Here is a 24,234-nt window from a genome sequence, read left to right on the forward strand (position 1 = left end):
TGTCAAATTCAAGTTTGATAGTTCTATAATGGGCATCCGATTTCCTGAATTCCCTGCCCTGCGTCACCCTCTGTTCTCCTATCTTCAGTATTTCTCTGGGTATTTTCAATATGGAAGGGGACTCATCAGAACAGCTTCTAATTAGGCCTGATATTTTACTTGCTGAGGCGGCAATATTCGTGGCATTAAGAAGGAACATTAAGAGCAAAGGCGTCACCGAAAACGAGGACAACCAGCCAGGTATTATACATACAAATGGTCCCTCTGCCATTCTCACCAAGCTGAAAACAAATATTCTGAGATCATTGACTAGCAGCCAATTAAGTTAAATATATAATTAAAAGAGAATTGGAACTGCTTTAAAATTGAACATATTAAATATTTGCCAATCTGAGCATGGTGGATTTGGGGGTTCTGAGTAGCAGCAGCAAATAAAATAGCTAGAGGTCTTAGCAAAAAGAAATGCAGAAAGCCTCATTTCTAAGGAAAATGCACGATGGCCATTTTAAACCCACCTTGGTGAATACTTGATGACGTGGAGGAAGTGAACATGCCAGCGGTGTAGATTGCAGAGGCAGCACCATTGTTCAGAAGCAAGCTGTCACTGACATTGTTTCCAGATGTGGATGCTCCCAACAGGAGAAGGAGAGCGTGGAATTTCAGTAGGGTGGCCAGAGGGCAACAAATTCTCTTTCCAGTGTATGTCTCAAATATTGCATGGGACATATCTATACTAAAATTGTATTTGTTGTTTATCTGAAATTCAAATTTAACTGGGCATCCTGTACTTTTTGCTCAATTTGGCCACTGTAAATCTATGTTGTGCAAGTAACCCCCACGATCCAGAAGAGTAGCTGAGAGACAAACGAACATCCTGGAGTGGCTCAAGTGCCGCGGGGGTGTCATCTGAGTATCTGGGCCCTTGCATCTTCATCTAGACAATTGGGAGATGCACACTTACTGTGCAGAGTTGTTGCTAAGTATCATCGGTGGAGTTATAAGGCACTTGACTGTCACATTTTATGTCTTTAGTCAATAGTAGCTGTGATGATATGTAGACAGTCTGTAGCCAGGAAGCCGCACATAGCACACTACTGCACAAAACAAGTTAGTTCTTATCTCCAAAGGAAAGAGAGTTGTCGGGTAAGACTAAGCATCATTTACACGTACCAACTATAACCAAGTACTTTGCAACATTATCTCATTTCAGCCTCATAATAACCCTACATAATAGGTATGATGATCCCCTTTTCATGGGTATGAAAACTGAAGCACAGAGAATTTAATTTAATTAAAATTTTATTTTTGGTTGCACTGGGTCTTTGGTGGTGCACACAGGCTTTCTCTAGTTGCGGTGAGCTGGGGCTACTCTTCATGGCGGTGTGCAGGCTTTTCCTTGCAGTGGCTTCTCTTGTTACAGAAAACAGGCTCTGGGGCACCGGCTTCAGCAGCTGCAGCACATGCGCTCAGTGGTTGCGGCTCGAGGGCTCCAGAGTCCGGGCTCAGTAGTTATGGTCCATGGGCTTAACTGCCCCTCAGCATGTGGAATCTTCCTGGACCAGGGATTGAACCCATGTCCCCTGCATTGGCAGATGGATTCTTTCCCACTGGGCTGCCAGGGAAGTCCAAAATTGACTGAACTTAATTTAAAATTAATGTTACAGGTAATGTTACACAAGAGACAGAGCTGAGGTCCAAACCTGCTTAACTCCACATCCTGCAGCCTTTTCTTTGTATCATTCTGTCCCACACCCCCAGATTCCAGGTAGGCACAACCCTGCTAGAATAACGCAGTAATCTGTTTGTCGCGGAAGTGGCACTTTCTTAACCTCTTCACCTGAAGAGTCTTCACCTCTGATTATTGGAGGAGTTCCTTTTCCTGTGGGAACCCAGCTACAGTCTCATGTGAACTTAGTGAAAAATAGTTTTGGAAAATTTGAAACTCACTTCCCTGTCAGCCTCACTGATGTGTCTCCTTTGCACGATAACATATAATTGGAAACTGTTAAAATCAGAAAATACATGCTCTTTTTATGTGGTTGGTGGGAAATTAAACAACTATGCACTCTGCATGCTTCCCTCATGTCCCATTCTGTCCTCATCCACACTCCTCCATGTTTTTGAATGAAACCAGAAAGGCTTGCTGCTCCTTTCTGCTTAGGAGCTTGACTAGTGAGCACAAAAAATAAAATGATGGACAGGAAGGCCGCTGAGCTGGAAAAAGAGACGTTTTGCAGGGTGGCATTCAGAAGTCAGTATCTTTTTGAGCAACATGAGGGATCCTAGTTGGGGATCTCACTTAGGAAGGAAGGATCTCTCCCTTTGAGGGTAACCACAATGTGGGAAGAACAGGACTTGACGTTATTTCTTGCAGGACTGAAGGTATCAGAGGGACTTGGCCGAAGATGTAGAAGCAGGTGTCACACCAACCACGCCAGAATGGGAAGTCAAGACACAAAACCGGCAGTGTATAGAGAAATGTCCATCAGTCGTATTTAAACTGCTTCCCTCCGCTGACTTGGTTAGTTACCTAAATGTCAAGATGTGGAGACTTAGACTCAGTGACAGCCAAGATTTTTTCCAGTGTGTGCCTTCCTCATCAGATTTCACCTTCAACCTTTTATTGTTTTATTGGTCAGAACACCCCAGTATTTTGGGATTACACCCTAATTCTACTTAGTTCCGTACTGTAATTTGACTCAGGCAAAGAACAACCATTTCAGCTCACCCCTTACAATAGTAAGTTCCTTGAAAGGCACTTTGACGGGCTCGCTTGGCTCTTTACTGAAGCTTACCCTTTCCCTCTTGTTCAATCTCCTTCTCTTTCACGCTCCTTCTACTTTGTCAGCAAAACTTGTCTTTACTGGGGCAACCCCAGTAGACAATACATTCCCTTTCTAAGCTATGTCCCCACGTCAGAGCTGGTTCCATGCCTGTTTCCCCACTGGACTCCCTCTTTCATATCATTCATCCTTGGCTCACTAATAAATCACCCAACATTTTGCAACCCATCTCTAGGCCCTCTCCTTGGGCACAGATGGAGGCCCAGCCCCTCTTCTGCACTCCTGGATCTGAGATCTGGTGGCGTTTCAATACTGAGTTTATGTTTGAATGTCAGTGCAGAGCTGTTTACACATCTGCAGGCCCAAGGGGGCTTATTTACCTGGAGCTCTGACCTAAGCAGAGCTGGTTACAAGCCCCAGGGGCCCCTCAAGGGCTTCCTAGGCCATCCCGACAAGGGTGCAATTAGGGAGCTGTGGAGAATCACTGTTGCTCAAGTCAGCCTGCAGCTTCCAACAACAAGCTTCTGACTGGCTACCAAGCTTCTCCCCTTGTTTATGTCAGCAGGTTTTCAAGTTGGAGATTTCCCAGTGGGGCCAAAGCCTTCAATGCAGAACTATATTTGTCACGTGTTTACGCGTAGGGCAGGTTCGGAGGCGCCCTCTTAACCCATGTCTCTGAGCTCCCACTCAGGGCCACGTGTGGAGACAGGTCGGCTTCATAATGTCTGTGGCTAATCAGACACTTTCTTTAACCCTGTGATTCTGTAGCTTCCGGGCTGCCCAAGAGTGCGTGAAGAAAGCTGAGCTCTCTTTATATCTGTTCACAGGGATTCTGAAGCCATAGCAATTTGGAACACAACTTGTTCTTTTGCAGAGGTGGGAGTAAGGAACTGTGGTTCTTCTCATTTTTCTGTTGGTATAGTGGATCTGCTTCATGCTCCCAAAGTGTGGCTGGTGTGAAAGGGAGAAGCATCCAGTAAAGAACATTGATTTGGTTTCCTTGGGTTGAGTGGTGGGGAGTAATGTTCATGAACATTAAATAGGTGATATTAAATTTTCCTCATAAACGAGTGATGGTGGAGGTAGTGGTTCTGGTGATGGTGTTGACGGTAGAGTTAGAAGAGGAAGATGAGGAAAGAGAGGGATGGTCAAGGGAAGGACACATTTCTGTCATTATTGCTTCTGTTTCTGAGATCTTGGCTTGAACGATAGTCCAAATGGCATTCCCTTCCACTAGTTGCCCTATTAACTCTGAGTTTTGCTGTTGTTTAGTCGCTAAGTTGTGTCCGATTCTTTTTTGACCTTATGGACTGCAGCCCACCAGGCTCCTCTGTCCATGGGATGTCCAAACAAAAATACTGGAGTGGGTTGCCATTTCCTTCTCCAGGGGATCTTCCTGACCCAGGGATTGAACCCACCTCTGCTACATTGGCAGGCAGATTCTTTCCCACTGAGCAACCAGGGAAGCCCAACTCTGATTTTATCAGGATTCAAAATCATCAGGTTTTATGGACAATGACTGGATCTGAAATGAGACAAGTACAGTAATTTCTCACAAAGCTTCCCAATATCAAGGTTGAAGAGAGTTGAATCGTCTGTAGGTGTCATTCTTCTTTAGCTCATTTTGTCACTTTTAGATACAGAAAGAAATACTAGGGAGGATTATAGTGTTTTGTGCCCAAAAACTGGTGGAGGAGAAAAGGCATGGACTTTGGAGTCATATAGATGAGAGTTCGAATTCCAGGCTTTGATTTCCTAGTTAATCACACTCTTTAAGCCTGACTTACCTTATCCATGAAATGAGAATAATAACACTTGCCTGACCAAGTTATGCAGATTAAGTGAGACAGGGCCTGGCATAAAATCAGTTTCTTTGATGCTCATACCATTTCCAACAGGGGGTCTAAGACAAGATGAAGATGCTCGCTCAAGGCAGTTTTATTCTAACATTCTGCTTCTCCTCCTTCTAGTCTCAGCCAGAACCAGTAGGCACTTCCTGTCCCAAACATTTTTGACGAGTCATATTTTCATTTATTAAGAATCATCTTGATTCCTGTGACTTAGGAATAACAAAGCTTCAGACATCAAAACAACCATTTAAAAAGAAGAGAGACAGAATGTAAGCATTCACTTGGTTGTTTTTCAAATGCTGCCCAACTGTTTTTTTCCACTGAACGGACTGATACTGTGGTTGACTTAACCATGTGAAATGATTCTATAACAGTTTTTTTTACACTATCGGATGTTTTCTTTGATGTCTGGCCCAAGTGCTTCTGTCTATGTCATTCCGTTACTCCTACTTATGCCATCTAGTACCTGAATAAAATATTTAGATTCCACCTCTTGAATTTGTTCCTTTAAAATATTTATAAACCATAGTCATGACTTCATCTAGTCCAAGGCTATGCATATTTAATTTTCCTTTATAAACAAGTTCTAGTTTCCCAACATCACTTGTTTCCTCTTTTGAAATCTTTCCAAAGTTGCTTTTGCCTTAAGATGAGGAGATGCCTCTAAGTGGATTGTTATCAAACAGACTCTACAAAATAGCTGTTCTGGAACCTGGGGTATATCTGAAAGGTAGATTTCCTGACCTCACTGCCAGTGATTCTGATTCATGGTTCTGGGTTGTAGGATCCTGGAAAGTGCATTTAACAAACCCACATCCACCCTTACACCGTCTCCAGGTAATTCTGCTGTGGGTTCCCTGTAGACACCCCCGACACCCCCTCTTGGAAGCAGTGTCGCGTCGTAGTTGATACAGTAACATGACATATAAGCCATTAGTTTCCCACTTTCTGATTTGCAATCACATTCGGGCCTGTCTTCCTTAAATTACAGCAAGATCACCTTGATTTCTATTTGAGTATTCCCAGACTGTTCAGTCACATACACCATTTTGGTTTACAACTGCATATGGCTAAGCATATTCATTAGAGACAGCTTTTACCCATTTAAGTTCTAGAAGTTTCTCCCATTTCTATGCTCTTCATTTTCTGGGTTGAAGGGCATAGGATAATGAAGGGGGGCTTTCACTGCTACCTGCATAATCCTTGAAATCTAGCATTCTGCGTTCTATGTAATTACTATTCATATCTCATTTTTTATATGATTGTGACTCCAGTTAATGATAGTAATTATATTTGTGCAGCACTGTATGACTTGCAAAATATTTCACTTCTGTGATTTCATTTGATCTTCACAATAGCTCTGGTGTGGTAAGCAGGTCAGGCATTACACTGTTTCCATTTTACAGATGAGAAAATGCCCATAGAGAATAAGAAAATTGGCCAGGGATTTATAACAGGTAAACAGAGGACCTAGGACTTAAAATGATGAATCTACTCTTTCATGACCCTCCACCTTAAGACCACAATTTTTATGTTATCAGATCTACACTCTTGAAACTTTGCTGATTAATGAATTATAATATGACTGCTTCACTAAGGTATCTGTTACTCAGTATAGCTGTTTGAAATGGGAAAGATATATTCAAGTAGCACACTTTTAAGCTGCTTCTTAAGCATCGCATTGATATTGTCCACAATTATATGCATGCTCAGTCGCTCAATCGTGTCTGATTCTCAGCCTGCCAGGCTCCCCTGTCCATGGGTTTCTCCAGGCAAGAATACTGGAGTGGGTGGCCATTTCCTCTTCCAGCGCATCTTCCCTCCCAGGGACTGAACCTGCCTCTCCTGTGTCTGCAGGCAAATTCTTTACCTCTAAGCCACCTGGGAAGCCCCCACAATTATGTAACAATTCTTAATTCCTCAAAGTTATATTTTGAAAGTTAAAATAAAAGGCAGTGGCAATTCAGCACATTGTGAAAAATACACCTATTATACCTCAAAGGTTCAGCCCACACGGATGCCACTGGCCAGAGAGAGAAGATAAAAGGGAGATCTCAGTTCTTGAATAAAGCCTAGGCCATGTGTCTAGTTGTCCCAGGCCACTGTCAGTCACTAGGCCATAGTTACTGAAAAGTATTTACTGGACACTGGTTATATGCAATCAAAGATCAGCACAATAAAGGACAGAATGGTCTGGACCTCACAGAAGCAGAAGATATTAAGGAGAGGTAAAAAGAATACACAGAAGCATTATACAGAAAAGAGCTTCACGGCCAGATGAATCCCGATGGTGTGATCACTCACCTAGAGCCAGACATCCTGGAATGTGAAGAGGCCTTTTAGGGAAATGAAACGACTCATTATGATACTATAATGGTGGATACGTGTCATTACATATTAGTCAAAACCCACCAAGAGCGAACCCTGATGGGAACCATAGACTTTAGATGATGCTGTTTCAGTGTAGGTGCATCAGTTACTGCAAACACACCACTCTGGTGGGGGTGTTAATTATGGGGGAAGCTATGCGTGGGCAGGGTCATGACGTATAGGAGGAATCTCTATACCTTCTGTTCAGTTGTGCTGTGAACCTAAAATTGCTCTAAAAAAATAGAGTCTATTTAAAAATTGCATTGGGATGCCATTTATTTTGTTTACTGAGGCTTTTTTTTTTTTTGGTTTTGCTCCCCCCATAAATTCTGTAACTACTCCTATTGCCAGAGGCCCTGGGGATCTGTCTTCCAGGACCTGTGTTTCGGGGGATACTCAGAGTTCCTCTGCAGGAGCTTGACATCAGCTATGACCTGGGCTGAGTGACTGCTGATCCTGAAGGCTCACTCTGCTTCTTTGGTCCTCCTCCCCTTCCACTTTTCCTTCCCTTCCCCTCCGGTAGCTCTCCCCTCTGCTTCTCCCCCAGTCTCTCTCTTTCTCTCCTCAACACCCTCTCACCCCAACATCCACACTTGGGCTGTGTGTTCTCCGCAGTCTGCTCCATCTCCCTCCTCCCTCCCCTTCAGTCACAACTGCCTTGTGATGAGGGAAGAAGCTCTTGAACACCTGTGAAATCCTGTCTGGGCGGCAAAAGACGTGCTCATTGGCTGAATCATCAGCACAACGCTGCCATGTGCTGGAGTAGGCCCCAATTCCCCCACAAGTTCTCCCTTCCGTTTTCCTCCCTCAAAAGGACCCTGAGCCCTGCAAAGAGGCCGTAGAACAAGACTATGGACCGCCTGCCCTGGCTGCCTGCAGGCATCTCCTGTGGCTTCCCACCCACCATGGCTGGGCATACACTCAAACCATAAACTCTGCCAATGGCCACACATCCCTGTGTTGCTCACAAAGACCAGACGAATGGAGGCACTCGAGGGTGATGCCACATCAATCAAAGGTATGACCAATTAGGACAAGATAGAGGTTTAAACCTAAGGTTTTGACCCACAGTCCTGTGTTCAATGAGAAGCCCAGGTGACTCAGTGGCAAAGAATTCACCTCCCAAATGCAGGAGGTGCAGGAGATGTGAGTTATATCCCTGTGTCAGGAAAATCCCCTGGATAAAGGAATGGCAACTCACCCCAGTATTCTTGCCTGAGAAATCCCATGGACAGAGGAGCCTAGAGGGCTACAGTCCACGGGGTCGTAGAGAGTGGGACACGACTGAGGAGACTGAGCCTGCCTATGTTCATTCCATTATTCCATGGACTCCCCCCTTTATAGCCCTCGACCCCATCACACTCCACCCCCTTGAAAAGTCACTTCAGTCCCAGATCAATTGGTGGGAATGGGCCAACAGTGATATTTTTAAATTGCAGACTTTTGGCTTAATAAATTCAAGACACTCTTCAGGTCTCCATAGACACATGCAGTCACTAGTAAAAGAAAAAAAAGTCTCTCCTGCATTTTCCCTCTAATCTGAATTTATTCACCAACTTTTCCAGTATCTCTGCAGAACCTTTTACAAATTACCACTTGCAACCCTGCTAAAGGATGAAATGATGTATTCTTTCAGGCGGTGCTGCGGACTCTAAAAGCACAGACACTACCAGTGAATATGTGCCTGTATTGGATTTCTCAGCTGAACATCCTCAGAAGCCGGGGCGGTTGCTTTTCCACACCAGCAGGCAAGGTTTGTGGCCCCTGAGCTTGTGGGAAGGCAAAGTCCTGTAGAGAGGCCATTGTTTCCCTTGCCTTTGCAGATAGTATGAGATCAACTAACTGATGGTGGCCGATCTCCAAGACCAAGTGCAAGAGCAACTAGGGGTACCGTAATGGGAAACAGTAAATTGTAGAAGGTATTTATAATCTAGCCAACATAAGTCATGCTTTTTCTGGGAAACTGAAGTACTGAATGTTTGAGAGCCTAATGGGTTTTGAAGCCTCAGTAAGTGTGTGGGGACAGGCGCCAGGAGTGAGCAATCATTGTGACCGCAAGCCACCTCAATCCATATCTGAGATCCCCACTGAGAATGACTGGAAAGGCTCCAGGCTCTGGCAGCCATAAAGTCGTTCAGATTTGGGAGGCCCTGGGGAAGGCCCATCCTCAGTGATCTCCGGGCAGTAGCAATTAAAATGTAACCTCTTGTCAGACACTGATATAGGTATTTACATATGTCATCTTGGCAAACCCTCACCACAGCACTATTTGGACAGATGCGCTTATTTCAAAGATGGGGAAACTGAAGCTCAGAGAAGTTATAACCATGCATCTATTAAGAGGTGGAGCAAAATCCAAACTCAGTTTTATCTGATTCCAAAGCACATGCGTTTAACTACCTGAAGAGGTCAGCTTATCTTCATTCATTCAACACTCAACAATATTTAGTGAGCGTCTTCACTGTGACCAGGCTTTGGCTAAGTATTCAGGCTTCGCTGATGAAAGAGATAAGGGACCATACCTTCCTGGAACTTGAAATCGAATGAGTGAGCGTCAGGTCTGCCCTTATGGTTGAGTAGGTTGGAATAGGAGGAGAGTATCCCTATTAGCAGAAATAGAGGCTAAAGAATGAGTTATTTACTTATGCCAGCTTTTAAGTTCCAATCATATAAGGGCTTGTATTTAAGGAGCCTTCACGCATGAGTTATTGTGTATAATTCTTCCCCAAACCCTAATATGATTCCCTTCTGATAGATAAGGAATTAACACCCAGACAAATCGTTTGGCCAAGGTCACATAGCTAAGGACCCAGGTCTCCTTCATTGCAGGCAGATTCTTTACTGTCTGAACCACCAGGGAAGCCCGGAAGTAGAGCTGGAAAGTGAGACGTGGGTCCACTTGACTTGGGTCCACAGAAGACACGTGATTGTGTTTCAGCTTCCAAGGTGACGTCCGCAGCTCTAAGGTAAGGATAAGGGAAGTGAGATAAAGGAAGGCACAGCAGTGAGGCAGATGGAGAGAAGGGAAAGGAGAGAGAAGCAAAGGGAGTAGAGAGCTGACCTAGTAAATTCTCACAGATGAGAAAGAAATATTGGGTTGGCCAAGAAGTACGTTCGAGTTTGTTCATAAGATGTTATGAAAATAACCTACGGAATGTATTACCACAGTTAGCTCTAAGTGGAGTTCATGGGTCTCAGCATCCAGGGCAGAAAATAATCTGAGTCAGAAAGGAGATTTTGTGCTTCTCTTCCAATCTCTCTTTTTACATCCAAGGGATATGAGGCCCTGAGACGACTAGCCTCCCCAAAAGACTCCCCTAGCTGTCCCAGAGCCAAGGCTGACCCCTGGGTCTCCAGGCTCTTGGGTCTGGTCCTTTCCATGACCCCTCGCAAGGGCAAGATCAGTCTGACCAGTGGCCATGATGCTATAAACAGCTGTGGTCACCCACCATCCAGTGCCTAAGCACCCGGCACTTGGCACCCACCTTCGCTACGTGGCTTGCAGAAAACACTGCCCCGGTCATGTGAGCTTCAGAGCAATGGAAAATTCCAGGTCAGTGAACAACCCTCCCTCCAGGTATCCTTCTTCATCAACCCTGCCTTCAGAGGCTCCCAGGCCCTTTGTCCCACCAGTAGTTAATATTTCACTTGGCGAGACTTGAGGGAACAAAGAACACGCACGAAGCTGGCCTTGAAGGGCCAAAGGTAGGCTGCCGATGGTGTATGATGCAGCTCATAAATAAGAACAAATGTACTTTGGATGAGAATGCGGCTTGGCCTCCTGCAGAACAGCTGGGCAGGCTATTCATAGGCGAGCAGAGCGTGCTATTTGCGTCTGCCTGGCATTTGAATGAGGCTCCCCTAACTGTGGCTGCTTGGCCGAGCAGATGTGAGTCACGAGCCTCATTCACGAGCGGGGAGTGGCGGGGGCAAAGGCGACCTGCCTCTCCAGTGCAGCCAAGGGCACACAGGGCCAGGAGGGGTGTGTCCAGGGATATCTCCTGCCCCTGTGGAGGGCTTGGGATCCAGAGAGCACATTTTGTAGGAATGTCAGCCTGGTCCCTAGCGTGTTTTGTAGGAATGTCAGCCTGATCCTTCTCCACGTGGGTGCCATGTGTCCTTGGACCCTTCCTGATCGCCATCTTCGTCCAGCATGTTGAGTGTGTGTTAGTCGCTCAGTGGTGTCCAACTATGCAATCCCATGGACAATACCCTGCCAGGCTCCTCTGTCTATAGAATTCTCTAGGCAAGAATACTGGAATGGGTTGCCAAGCTCTTCTCCAGGGGGTCTTCTCGACCCAGGGATTGAACCCAGGTCTCCTGCATTGCAGGCGATTCTTTATCGTCTGAGCTACCAGAGAAGCCCCAGTTCACCTTTGTCCAGGCTCCAAGGCAAACACAGGAGACCATCCACAGCCCCTCCAAGGCCCCCAGGGAGGCAAAGTCCCCTCACCAGGCTGTGCTCCAATATCTCAGGCTTCTTGCATGAGAAAGCCAAATGGAACAACTATGGAAGGGCAGTTCCCAGATGTTGCACTGAGCCCCCATGCCACCTGTTTCCTGGCCACCATACAACAAGCTTTCATGCTGGGGACTAAAGTGCTGAGTCTGGGGGCAATGAGTGTGAACTGACGTATGGGTGATTCTTTCCCATCCTTAGCACCAGCCACCCTGGAGATGTCACCCACTGCTCCTTCTCCCAGTTATGCAGTTAAGCATAGTTCTGGCTGGTCCTGAGGCAAGAATATGCCTTAAGGAGGGTCCACTCTGGTCCAAAGTCACCCCAAGAGGTCCAGCCTAGGCCTGGGTACCCCTCATCTAAGGAGCCCTGAAAGAGTGCTCCCAGGGCCTCACTGCAGAATCAGTTCCACTCATAGAAGCCTTAATGGTTCATATCCATCTCAGGCCCAAAAGAAAAATTCCAGCTATACCCCAAAAGCAAAGGGGCATTTAAGTTCACCAACCCCACGCGTCAGGAATGGGCCAGGTCCTCCTTCCTGGTGGTCTCCACTTCCCTACAGTGTTTCCCCCGCTCCTGCTCTTACAGACTGGAAGGCCCCAAGGGTTCGGCACACGATGACACTGGGGGCCCGTGCACACCTAGTCAAGCCTTAGGTGTGTTTGGAGCTCATCCAGCTGTGGATGGCTCAGCTCCCCAGCTGAGCCAGGCGTGCTGTGCCTTCCTCTCAGTAGCCCCACACAGAAGCTCACAGCTGGCCCACACGCAAGGAACTCACATGCGTTTTAACACCTGACCACATCTCCGCAGCACCTAGACTTTGTTCCCAATAGGGAGAGACCTCTCACTGTGCATTTCCGTGGGGCCTACTGTCAACTCGGACACAGAGTAGGTACCTACTCACCATGGTTAATCTGACTTGTCTACCCTGAGGAAATACGTTTGCAAGTGATTCAACATTATGGCCTAACAGACACAGACAGGACCATCTGATGCAAATTTACACTAATGAACATATTATGGCAGATGCTATGGATTCAAGGACTGACACAAATTCCACCTTCAACAAACTAGTAACCTATTTAGAAATTATACTTTTCCAGCAATCCTACTCCTGGGCATATACCTGAAGGAAACTCTAATTCGAAAAGGTACATACCCTCCAATGTTTATAGCAGCACTATTTACAATAGCTAAGACACGGAAGCAATCTAAGTGTCTGCCAACAGATGAATGGAGAGAGAAGATTGGCACATATATACAGTGAGATACCACTCAGCCCTAAAAAAGAATGAAATAATGCCGTTTGTGGCAATGTGGATGGACCTAGAGATTTTTTTTTTAATTTTTATTTTTACTTTATTTTACTTTACAATACTGTATTGGTTTTGCCATACATTGACATGAATCCACCACGGGTGTACATGCGTTCCCAAACATGAACCCCCCTCCCACCTCCCTCCCCATAACATCTCTCTGGGTCATCCCCATGCACCAGCCCCAAGCATGCTGTATCCTGCGTCGGACATAGACTGGTGATTCGATTCTTACATGATAGTATACATGTTACAATGCCATTCTCCCAAATCATCCCACCCTCTCCCTCTCCCTCTGAGTCCAAAAGTCCGTTATACACATCTGTGTCTTTTTTGCTGTCTTGCATACAGGGTCGTCATTGCCATCTTCCTAAATTCCATATATATGTTAGTATACTGTATTGGTGTTTTTCTTTCTGGCTTACTTCACTCTGTATAATCGGCTCCAGTTTCATCCATCTCATCAGAACTGATTCAAATGTATTCTTTTTAACGGCTGAGTAATACTCCATTGTGTATATGTACCACAGCTTTCTTATCCATTCATCTGCTGATGGACATCTAGGTTGTTTCCATGTCCTGGCTATTATAAACAGTGCTGCGATGAACATTGGGGTACATATGTCTCTTTCTATTCTGGTTTCCTCGGTGTGTATGCCCAGCAGTGGGATTGCTGGGTCATAAGGTAGTTCTATTTGCAATTTTTTAAGGAATCTCCACACTGTTCTCCAAAGTGGCTGTACTAGTTTGCATTCCCACCAACAGTGTAGGAGGGTTCCCTTTTCTCCATACCCTCTCCAGCATTTATTGCTTGCAGATTTTTGGATCGCAGACATTCTGACTGGTGTGAAGTGGTACCTCATTGTGGTTTTGATTTGCATTTCTCTAATAATGAGTGATGCTGAGCATCTTTTCATCTTTTTTGTTAGCCATCCGTATGTCTTCTTTGGAGAAATGTCTATTTAGTTCTTTGGCCCATTTTTTGATTGGGTCGTTTATTTTTCTGGAATTGAGCTGCATAAGTTGCTTGTATATTTTTGAGATTAGTTGCTTGTCAGTTGCTTCATTTGCTATTATTTTCTCCCATTCAGAAGGCTGTCTTTTCACCTTGCTTATATTTTCCTTTGTTGTGCAGAAGCTTTTAATTTTAATTAGACCCCATTTGTTTATTTTTGCTTTTATTTCCAGTATTCTGGGAGGTGGATCATAGAGGATCCTGCTGTGATTTATGTCGGAGAGTGTTTTGCCTATATTCTCCTCGGACCTAGAGATTATTATACTAAATGAAGTCAGACAGAGAAAGATAAATATCATATGATATCATTCATACGTGGAATCTAAAAATAATGGTACAAATGAACTTATTTACAAAACAGAAATAGACTCTTAGACTTGGAAAACAAACTTATGGTTACCAAAAGTAGGTGGGGGGGAATAAACTAGGAGTTTGGGATTAGCAGATACAAACTACTATATATAAAATAGATAATCAAAAAGGACTTACTGTATAATATGCACAGGGAACTATATTCAATACCTTGTAATAAATTACAATGTACAAGAATCAAAGACATTTATATATCAACTGAATCACTTTGCTGTACACCAGAAAGAATGTAACACTGTAAAATAAACTACACTTCAGTTTTTAAAATTAAAAAAAGAAATTATACTTTTTAATATTCTTTGTGAGCAAAGATGATTCATACATAGAAGACATGGTGTTTAGGCTGTTTACGTAGAAAAAGAGCAGGGTCTCCTGCTAAATCATACCTTCATTCAATGTTTATGGGCATCTACTTGGTACCAGCTTGCTTAATCAAATTAAACAAGGCATAGGTGAGTGCTGCATGGATAACTCACAGTCCAGTGGGGCCAAAGGCGTGTTTCAAGGAATGCCTTACACTGGGGCAGGTGCTGCTGAGAAGTATGGCCTAAGCTCCTTGGAGGTAGAGGAGAGAAATGAATTCTTCCTGTGGTCAGAAAACGAGGATAGAGTTTGAGAAGGTCTCCCAAAGGAGGGGCCATTTGAAGGATGGACAGATCCAGATGGACAATAGCAAATTCTAGGCTGGAAAGTGAAAGTATTAGTTGCTCAGTTGTGTCTGACTCTCTGTGACCCCATGGACTATAACCTGCCAAGCTCCTCTGTCCATGGAATTGTCCAGGCAAGAATAATGGAGTAGGTTGCCATTCCCTTCTCCAGGAGATCTTCCCTGGAGATCAAACCTGCATATCCCGACTTGCAGGCCAATTCTTTATGGTCTGAGCCACCAGGGAAGCCGGAGGATATTAACCAAGGCATCCAAACCCAGCTGTGTTTTGGGAATGGAATTGTCTCCCCTGCAGCTACTATGGGTGATGGCTGGATGACGGCATAAGATCAGGTGACACCTTTGGCTAAGGGATGAGTCCTTTGCTTCTCTTGAACAAGTCTGCATGTCTTGAGGATACTTCCCAGTCTGAAATCGCTGCCTGGATCTACTTTTCCTAGAGAAGAGTTGGGTGAATGGCTAGAGTTGGGTGAACGGACTTTCTGACATGCAGGGCAGAACTTTTAGCTGGAAAGCAGGACCCACAGCATGACCAAGGACACCCTGGGCCACCTGGCAGGAGGCCATGCGTGACCACACCTAAGGTCTGACCAGCTAAGTTTGGACAGACCCACTCTAGTTCTTTCCCCTTCGTGTGACTAAGAACCTTATCATAAAAAAGCTGTAAAAATGCCAAACTTTAACCCTATTAAAGTCACACTGTTCTGGCCTTGGCCGCCCTAATGGGATTTTACAACTCACCCTCCCCAACAGGAGTCCTTGAATAGCCTGAGTCCTGCCAGAGTCCATGATGAGTGACTAATGCCTTCATGGACTGGAGCCCACCCCCATTATTCCCACCCTCCCCTTGCCAATCCCCCACCTTGGCTCACTGTGACCTTCCACAGTGGCCTCCTGTTCCCTGACAAGTACAAAGTGAGAAATTGCCAGGGTTCTGGACCCCGGGAAGAATGTATGAGTGTACCCTGGAGGGCTCATCAGCTAACATGGTATTTTCCTTGGGATTAATGAAGCGTGATGGAATTCTTAGCTGCTGTTGTAATGATTAATATGTCAAGTCCGCATCACAAGAGAAGTGAACAGGAAAGGGATGCAGGAGTGAGCACGGGGTAAGGGTGGTTAGGGAGGGGGAAAGTGAGAAGGGAAGAGAGAAGGCAAAACTGGCGAAGGGAAAGGGAAGAAAGAGAAGAAAAGGGGAGGGCTGGGAGAAAGGGGGAAGGGGGCTGATGGGGTTTTATTCCATGGGTTACATTGGATCAAACAGGCCTAAGAACTTTGGGGGGGGGGGCGGTGGTGGCAGTCCTCCTACCCTGGGCCATACTGGTAGAAAGCTGGGTTGAGCCAGTTCAAAATGACCGCTCTCCTGGGAGTGGTTGTGAACAGAATGTTCTGCTTACTTTGTGTCATGAGACGTCATGGGTGCTTGACAACTAAGGGATGTGTTTTCTCCCCAGAAAAATATGCAGAAAGAGAAACTGTGCAACTAGTGTCTAGGGGCTCACCAAACACCTAACCTTCATAAAAGAGCCAAAAAACAGCCCTGGACTTCCCTGATGGGCCAGGGATATAGATTCCACCTGCCAATGTAGGGGACATGGGTTGATCCCTGTTTGAGGAACTAAGGCTTCTCTGGTGGCTCAGACAGTAAAGAATCTGCCTGCAATGCAGGAGACCTGGGTTTGATCCCTGTTGGTAAGATCCCTTGAAGAAGGGAATGGCTACCCACTCCAGTATTCTTGCCTGGAGAATCCCAGGGAGAGTGGAGCCTGGAGGGCTATAGTCCATGGGGTCGCAAAGAATCCAACATAACCGAGTGACTAATAATTTTGCTTGGGGAACTAAGACCCCACATGCCAGAGGGCAACTAAGCCTGTGTGCCACAGCTACTGAATCTGTGCTCCAGAGCCCGTGAGCCACAACAAGAGAAGCCACTGCAATGAGAAGCCCGCACAAACCACAACTAGAGAGCTGCCTCCACTCACCTCAATTAGAGAAAGCCCAGCATGGCCAAAATAAATAGGATAAATTAAGAGAGCAGTGTGAAAACAGACACTTAGTTCAGTTCAGTTCTGTCGCTCAGTCATGTCCGACTCACTACCATATGTAAAAATAGATACCCAGTGGTAGTTTGCTGTACGACTCAGGGAACTCAAACCAGGGGCTCTGTAACAACCTAAAGGGGTAGGATGGGGTGGGAGGGAGGTTCAAGATGGAGGGGACATATGTATACCGATGGCTGACTCATGTTGATATACAGCAGAAACCAACATTGTAAAGCAATTATCCTTCAATCAAAAAGAAATTTTAAAACTAACTTAAAAAAAGATCCCAGCCCTGCGTCTAACTGCTGGTTTCAGCAGCTGGAAGTGTGTCATATGTCTCAGCAGCCCTCTGCAATGGAGGGCCTTCTGCAAACAGGTTTGAGAAGGGGACAGAGGCATCAGTCATGTGCTTCCTTTCTGCCAAGCCTTCACCTTGCTCTGCAAGGATATGACCCAGCTCCTCCGACCCTCAAGCCCACAGCTGAGGCTAACCCCAGGAGACTACACTCACTGGTCCCCTCCCCCACTCCAGGCCATCCAGATGCTCCCACAAGAACTGGCATCCACCCTGTGCATGCTTGTGCCCCAAGTCCTTGAGGCCAGCTCACAGAGAGGCTGAGGGACGGTGGCCAAGCTGCCAAAGAGAACGATATTTGCAATGTAAATCAGTCCTGCCAAGCCAGGCTTTTTCCTCTCCTGCTGATTATTTTTATCAGGATGTATTATAATAATTTCATATTCTGTATAATCATGAGCTGGCTCTGTGTAAACACCCTCGCCTTTATTGAAATCACCTGTCAGTTACTACAGATCTCTGAATTCTCTTTCTTGTCCTTGCATCTACTCTTCTCAATCACATCATGGGCCAGGTGGTTCAAGTTTACAGAACCCCATGTACTATCCTGTGGACCATCACATGTAGTAGCTTTCCTAAAAGAAGAGGGGAAAGAATCAGGTTCTGGATGCCCTGTAATGGCTAAAGTATCTCTGTGATCAGAAAACAGTACAAAGCTCCACCACACACCCTGGCTTACGTACCAGCAAAAACCTGGCTTACATTTCCAGCAGAGGATAGAATTACCTAATTCACAATCACATTTTACAATTGCATTTTGGACTATATTTTTACACCTAATATTGATTTATCTATTTAGTTCTTTGTCCACATTAAAACCATTGGTAAGTAGACCTGACTTCAACACAACCACTTACAGAGCAGCTGGCCCAGGGGCTCACCAGTGTGTACTGAGCCGCTACCTACCCACCCAGGGCTTCATGTGGGCCCCAGACCATGTTTCCTTAAGGAAAGAGATCCTGGGACTTCCCTGGGGGTCCAGTGGCTAAGACTTCGTGCTCCCAATGCAGGGGGCTCAGGTTCTATCCCTGGTCAGGGAACTATGAATAGATCCCACAGGCCACAACTAAAAATTCCACATGCCACAATGAAGATGGAAGATTCTGAGTGCTGCAACTAGGACTCGGTGCAGCTAAACAAATAAACAAATGTTTTTAGAAGGAAAGAAAGAAGAGGTCTTGCAGGGCAAGCTGTCTGGCCTTCTGACCTTCACCTGCGGGGACAGGCAGGATTACATGATGAGAACCCCATCGATCAACAAAGAAGTCATGGTCTCAACATCCCTTCCCCACCCTACATGCCTGGGTGGCATCATGGGAAGAGGCAGCTGGGGCTCCTCTAAGGAGGAAGGGACCCGTCATCTAAAACCACTATGTTTCCAATTCTCAGTCGGGAGCTTTCATATTTCTACCACCTGCTGTAGCATACCCACGATAACTATTAGCTGTTTCCTTGATGGCCAAGTCCAGTATAGCATAGATCCCTAGCCCCTCTGCCTGGCACAGTGCCTGGCACCCACTGGCACTCAGTTAATGCGCTGTAGGTGGTGGTGGTATCAAAGCACAGGGGCCAGGTCAGGTGAAGGGAGGGTTGGTTACAAAGGATCACCAAACATGGCCAGCAAGATGTCATTTCATTAAAAACCCTGTCTCTTGGCTCTTTGACAACAGGTGGGAGAGAGGGCTCCCAAGGGAGAAATCAAACAGTCCCTTCTTTTTCCTCCTCGCTTCCAGCTCTGACTGCCCTCCACTCTCACGCCTAGCGTCTGCCTCCCAAACTCTGGACTAAGCTCCGTGTTCTGGGAAGGGTGGAGTTTCTTACAGGAAAGCGAGTGGCAGGGGAGGTGAAAAGGGCAGTCTGGCTGGGGTGCTGGTGGGGCTGAGGCCACCGGGGCCTCTTCAGGCACAGGCAGGAAGGAGCAGGATAAGACTGCCCAGGGCGGGAGGTGGGAGTCTGTAGGGGAACCAAAATGGGGTGGAGGAGCCTTTCCTTCCATCTTCCCCTCCCCACGGCCATACCTTCACTTCCAAACATTTGACTCCTCACCCAGGGCAACCTGGAAACTACAGTTTTAGATGAAAGCAGAAAGCAGCCATAACCCTACATCCTTGTAGCTGCCTTGAGATCCCAGACCCTGGACCTCTTCCCAAATGCTCAGCCTCTTGGTCCGAGGAGGATAAGGGGAACACGGCTGGAGCTAGCCTGGAAAGGAAGAAGTTACAGACAGCAGCTCTTTGAAAGGAACAAAGGCCATACGAATCCAAGGGATCAGCCCATCCCCAGGACCCCAAGGGTGACTGCTTCGTAGATAGACAAGGCACACCCATTTCCATGGGGGTCATTTCATGGCTCAATAAAGCACCAGTGAGGAGTTGGCATCGGCATCTCCTCTGTGTCTACATCCCTTTCGGGCAATCATCCTGTGCCTTACGTTGGGTTCAGCTGCTACGGCCTCTGTGGAACAGTTAAGACTCCGCTAGCTTGGATATAAAGTGAAGGCCCTTCTTTGACACCAGTAAAGGCTTTCATCATCCCCCCAAAGCGCTGGAGACCTAGAGATATCCATGCCTTAATAACCAGAGTTGCTGTGCACTCTACCTAGGATTTAACTTACCTGGCCAACTGCATGTCATAAACCCAGCATTTCTTCAATAAAGCCCAGATCCATTTACCTTTTATCTTGTGGCTGAAAATAACTCAAACTCCTGCTCTTTGTTCTTTAAAGGTGAAAGATTATGTCTATTAATAATACTTATTAAGTCTTTAGAGTCCCTCTTGAGCTCCTAGGGTTAATTCAGGCTCCAGTAAATCCAAAGTCTGGCTGGGAGACAGGAGGTGGCAGGATTTCACCTGCAAGGTCAATTTTTATCTAGATCAGGGCTATGCTACATTAATTTATCACCAGTGGAATATAAATATCAACCCACCAAGAATGATAGATTTTGACATGAGGAGTGGTGGGTTATTCAGGAATTTTAAAACAAAAAGCCTAAGAGAAATGTATATTTCTTAGCACCAAGAGAAGAGCTAATACCTGTCATGTTGAAAGTGTCCTTACGTCTCTCCCTGCTCCCCAGTTTGATGACAGGTTCCCTTCTCATCCTTCCCATTAAAGCTTCAATTTTACCCTCTCGCAGTGGCTTCTAGGACCACTCCTTCTAAGCCAGATCCCATCCGCTATTCTCCTTCTTTAATTTTTAGTTATTCACTTATTTTTGGCTGTGCTGGGTCTTCGTTGCTGTGCAGGCCTTTCTCCAGTTATTGCAGGCAGGGGCTGCTCTCCAGCTGCGGGGCATCTCGCTGCGGCAGCTGCTCTCATGGCGAAGCGCAGGCTCTGGGGTGAGCTGGCTTCACTAGTTTAGTTGCAGCTCCTGGCCTGTAAGGCCCAGGCTCAGTAGTTGTGGCGCGTGGGCTTAGTTGCTCCCCAGCATGGGATCTTCCCAGACCAGGGGTCAAATGCAATGGCAGGCAGATTCTTTACCACAGAACCACCAGGGAAGCCTCCACCTGCTATTCTCATCTAGGCAATGGGAACAGCCTGAATGAAGACTATAACTCAGGACAGAATGTGGTGTTTCTAGGGACGGGTGGATGGCCAGGGTCACTCCGCTGTGAGTGCTGCGGAAGCGGTACAAGATAAGGTTGGAGAACTGACAAGGAACAGTCTGTGCAGAACTGGCGGGCCACTGTGAGAGGTTTCTCCTTTATCCCAATGTCCAGACCAGGGAAGAAGGATTTGCAAACACTTTTTGGCCTGTTTCAGTACTGTATGTCTTTCTATGGCTGGCTAGTATTACACTGTATTTATATATCACAACTTGTTTATCCATTTATCTGTTAATGGACATTTGGTTTCTATCTTGTGGTTATTATGAATTATGCTCCCAGAAGGAGTATATGTTTGTAAAATTTCTACCTATCAGATTGACAAACATTAAAAACAACATTGAGATATTTTAAATTTCTTTGATGTTATAATGTTATTTGTACCAGTGGCCAATGAATATGTTCAAGCATGATCAGATTCCTTGATGTGGACAACAGCAGTCTTCTTGATGTTTGTCACCAATCAGTGAATCTGGAAATACGTGGTGGGTACTCTGTTGTTCATGTTGTTGTTCAGTTGCTAAGTTATATCCGACTGTTTGTGACCCCATCCGTGGACTGCAGCATGCCAGGCTCCCCTGTCCTTCACTCTCTCCCAGAGTTTGCTCAAATTTATGTTCATTGAGTTGGCGATGCTATCAAACCATCTCATCTTCTGTCATCCCCTTCTTCTTTTGCCTTCAGTTTTTCTCTTCATCCGAGTCTTTTCCAATGAGTCAGCTTTTTGCATCAAGTGGCCAAAGTATTGGAGCTTCAGCACCAGTCCTTCCAAAGAACATTCAGGGATGATTTCCTTTTGGATTGACTGGTTTGATCTCATTTTTGGTCCTGGGCTATGTGCTGTGGCTGGTTGGATTTCTGAAAGAAGTTGTTTGTGAATGGACCCAAGAATCTGCACATCTTTTAATTGGTTTAAGCAAAGTGATTCAGTCATAGTGATTACACTGATTCAAGCCGTAGTGCAGGTTAGTGTTTGCAGAGACTCACTCCCCTGAGTTAGCCCCTTGGAGTGGAAGTGAACTGTCTAGAGGGTTCAGCAGAGCAAAAGGAGATAAGCCACATCACAGTGGGGCCTGAGCCACAGGGGGACCTGCCTGGAGCTGAGCAGACCAGCTGAGGGCTCCACGGAGCCTCAGGCTCTTTGGGGCCACTTTCATCGCTCCCCCATTTCCAGGGTGTAAGAGCCTCTGCCTGCCTCACCCCTCCTCTGGCCTGCCCGCTTCACTGCCCCTGCCGCCCTCCCCTGCAGCCACCCCACCCTTCCCTGGAACACAGAGTTCTCTGCTGTGGACTCTGGGAGGGCCCTGAATCAGGTGCCAGATGCAAGATGTGCTTCAACGAGGAGGAGAAGGAAGGAGGCAACTGGGAGGGAGGGAGAGAGGAGAAAGGGACTGTTCTGGAGTTTCCCCCTCATACATTCCAGCCCTTTCTTTTGACAAAAAGCAAAGGGAGTAATTTTCTTTTAATAAACTGAAATCAAATTTTGTTTGTTGGATTTGGTCAGCTTCCTTAGTGGCTCAGACAGTAACGAATCTGCCTGCATACCCGGGGAGACTGCAAAACCTGGGGAGACCCAGGTTTGATCCCTAGGCCAGGAAGATCCCCTGGAGGAGGGCATGGCAACCCACTCCAGTATTCTTGCCTGGAAAATCCCATGGACAGAGGAGCCTGGCGGGCTATAGTTCACGGGGTCACAAAGAGTCGGACACGACTGAGCTACTAACACTTCCTTTTCCATGATCCCACTCAACTTCCACATTGCCCCTCTCTTTCAGGACACTCATCCGCAGCAGCAACCACTACAAGAAGTACCTACTGTGTGTCAGGCAAGGACAGGGCCCAGGAGTTCAGGTGGCCAACTGCCATGTTTGCCAGGATCTGGGTTTCCCAGGACATGAGACTTCCACTACTAAACCCGGGACAGTCCCAGGCAAATTGGGAGAGCTGGTCACCTTAGCAGGAGTTGACCATCTAGGAGAGTCAAGCAGACAGGTGTGGCTTGTGGGCAGCGGCAGATGGAATAAAGAGCTTCCTCCTTAGAACTGGAAACCTCTGCTTGGCCCTCAGCTCCTTTCCTGAAAGGACCCCAGTGCCTGTTTTCATGATGCCAAACCGAAGCTCCTAGGATAGGCAGGCAGTGGTGTCGAGACGTTTTCTAAGATCACTTTCATTATATTGAGCTGTGGGAGCCTGTCCACTGGCTCTATAGTCAAAGGTCAGCTAAGGACAGGCAATTAGCTTGCCCCTTTGGGCCTTTCTCTTGGTGACACCACCTCTGAATTCAGAACAAAGGCTCCTCATTTTGCTTGGGCACAGAGTGTTGAATGTGAGAATGCTGCCACCTGCTGGTCACATGGGGCTGTTTTTCAGGAGGTGCGCTGACACCCCCCAGAAGAGTGACAGGTGATCCGAGGGACTGCTGAGCCCACAGGCCACAGTAAGACCTCCCAGACTGCCCAGGGCCAGAGCTCTAGGGAGAAGCAGCCAAGGACCCTCTCAAAGTACACCTGGAAGAGCCCCGGAAGCCCCCCAGTGTCTGCACTCTCAGTCTGGCTGTGGAGTCAGAATTCCCAGCTAGGATGGATGCTCTTTTAGCTATACAGTACAGTCCCCTGGACCCCAAAGGTGTGCTGGAGCAGGCTGCACCAGAATCTACAATTAAATATCCAGAAATTGTACAAGCTGGCATAGCAGCTTGAAATCAGTGCTGGTAGGAACATTTACACCATGAAAATTGGCAAATGCTACAAATCTCCCAGCCCCACCCCACTCTAATGGGTTTGTCAACATGTCACTGCAAAGCCCCTGTCAAGCTTCAAATACTGTGAACTGGAAGAGCGAATGTACCAGCCTGCTAGCAGGAATTTTCTCAGATAAAATTCCATACCAAGTATGGAATCAGTATCAGAGAAAAGAGATATATTCTAAGGAGGTTGTGGGGAAGACATTGGAAAAAAAAAAAAACCCTCCCTAAGAACTATGGGACTTCCCAGGTGGCGCTAGTGGTAAAGAACTCACCTGCCAGTACAGGAGACATAAGAGAAGCAAGTTGATCCCTGGGTTGGGAAGATCCCCTGGAGGAGGGCATGGCAACCCACTCCCTTATTCTTGTCTGGAGAATCTCATGGACAGAAGAGTCTGGTCCACAAGGTCACAAATAGTCAGACGCAATTAAAGCGACTTAGCATGCACACAACAACTACTTAATGATTAACGGCCCTGGCATCAGAAACACTTGGAGTTGAGTAACAGCGCTGCTCCTTGGGAACTGGAAGACACTGAGCAAATGGCTTCACCTCTTAGCTCCCAGTCTGTCTCAAATGAGGGCAATATTAGCAGCTTCCTCGCACGGTAGCTGTGAGGCGATGCACTTAAATGCTTAGAACGTTGCCAGGCACA

General features: G+C 46.4%; 1 long non-coding RNA gene across 1 annotated transcript; it reads right to left on the reverse strand.

Annotated features, from left to right (window-relative positions):
• Positions 1–1,281: 1,281 nt before the first annotated feature.
• LOC138446627 (uncharacterized) lies at positions 1,282–23,980 on the reverse strand. Its single transcript, XR_011259473.1, has 3 exons — positions 23,854–23,980; positions 4,202–4,308; positions 1,282–2,530 (listed from the first exon to the last, which is right to left on the reverse strand). It is a non-coding gene; the product is annotated as an uncharacterized lncRNA (long non-coding RNA).
• Positions 23,981–24,234: the final 254 nt, after the last annotated feature.

Source organism: Ovis canadensis, chromosome 1, assembly GCF_042477335.2.
Source record: "Ovis canadensis isolate MfBH-ARS-UI-01 breed Bighorn chromosome 1, ARS-UI_OviCan_v2, whole genome shotgun sequence".
Taxonomy (NCBI): Eukaryota; Metazoa; Chordata; class Mammalia; order Artiodactyla; family Bovidae; genus Ovis; species Ovis canadensis.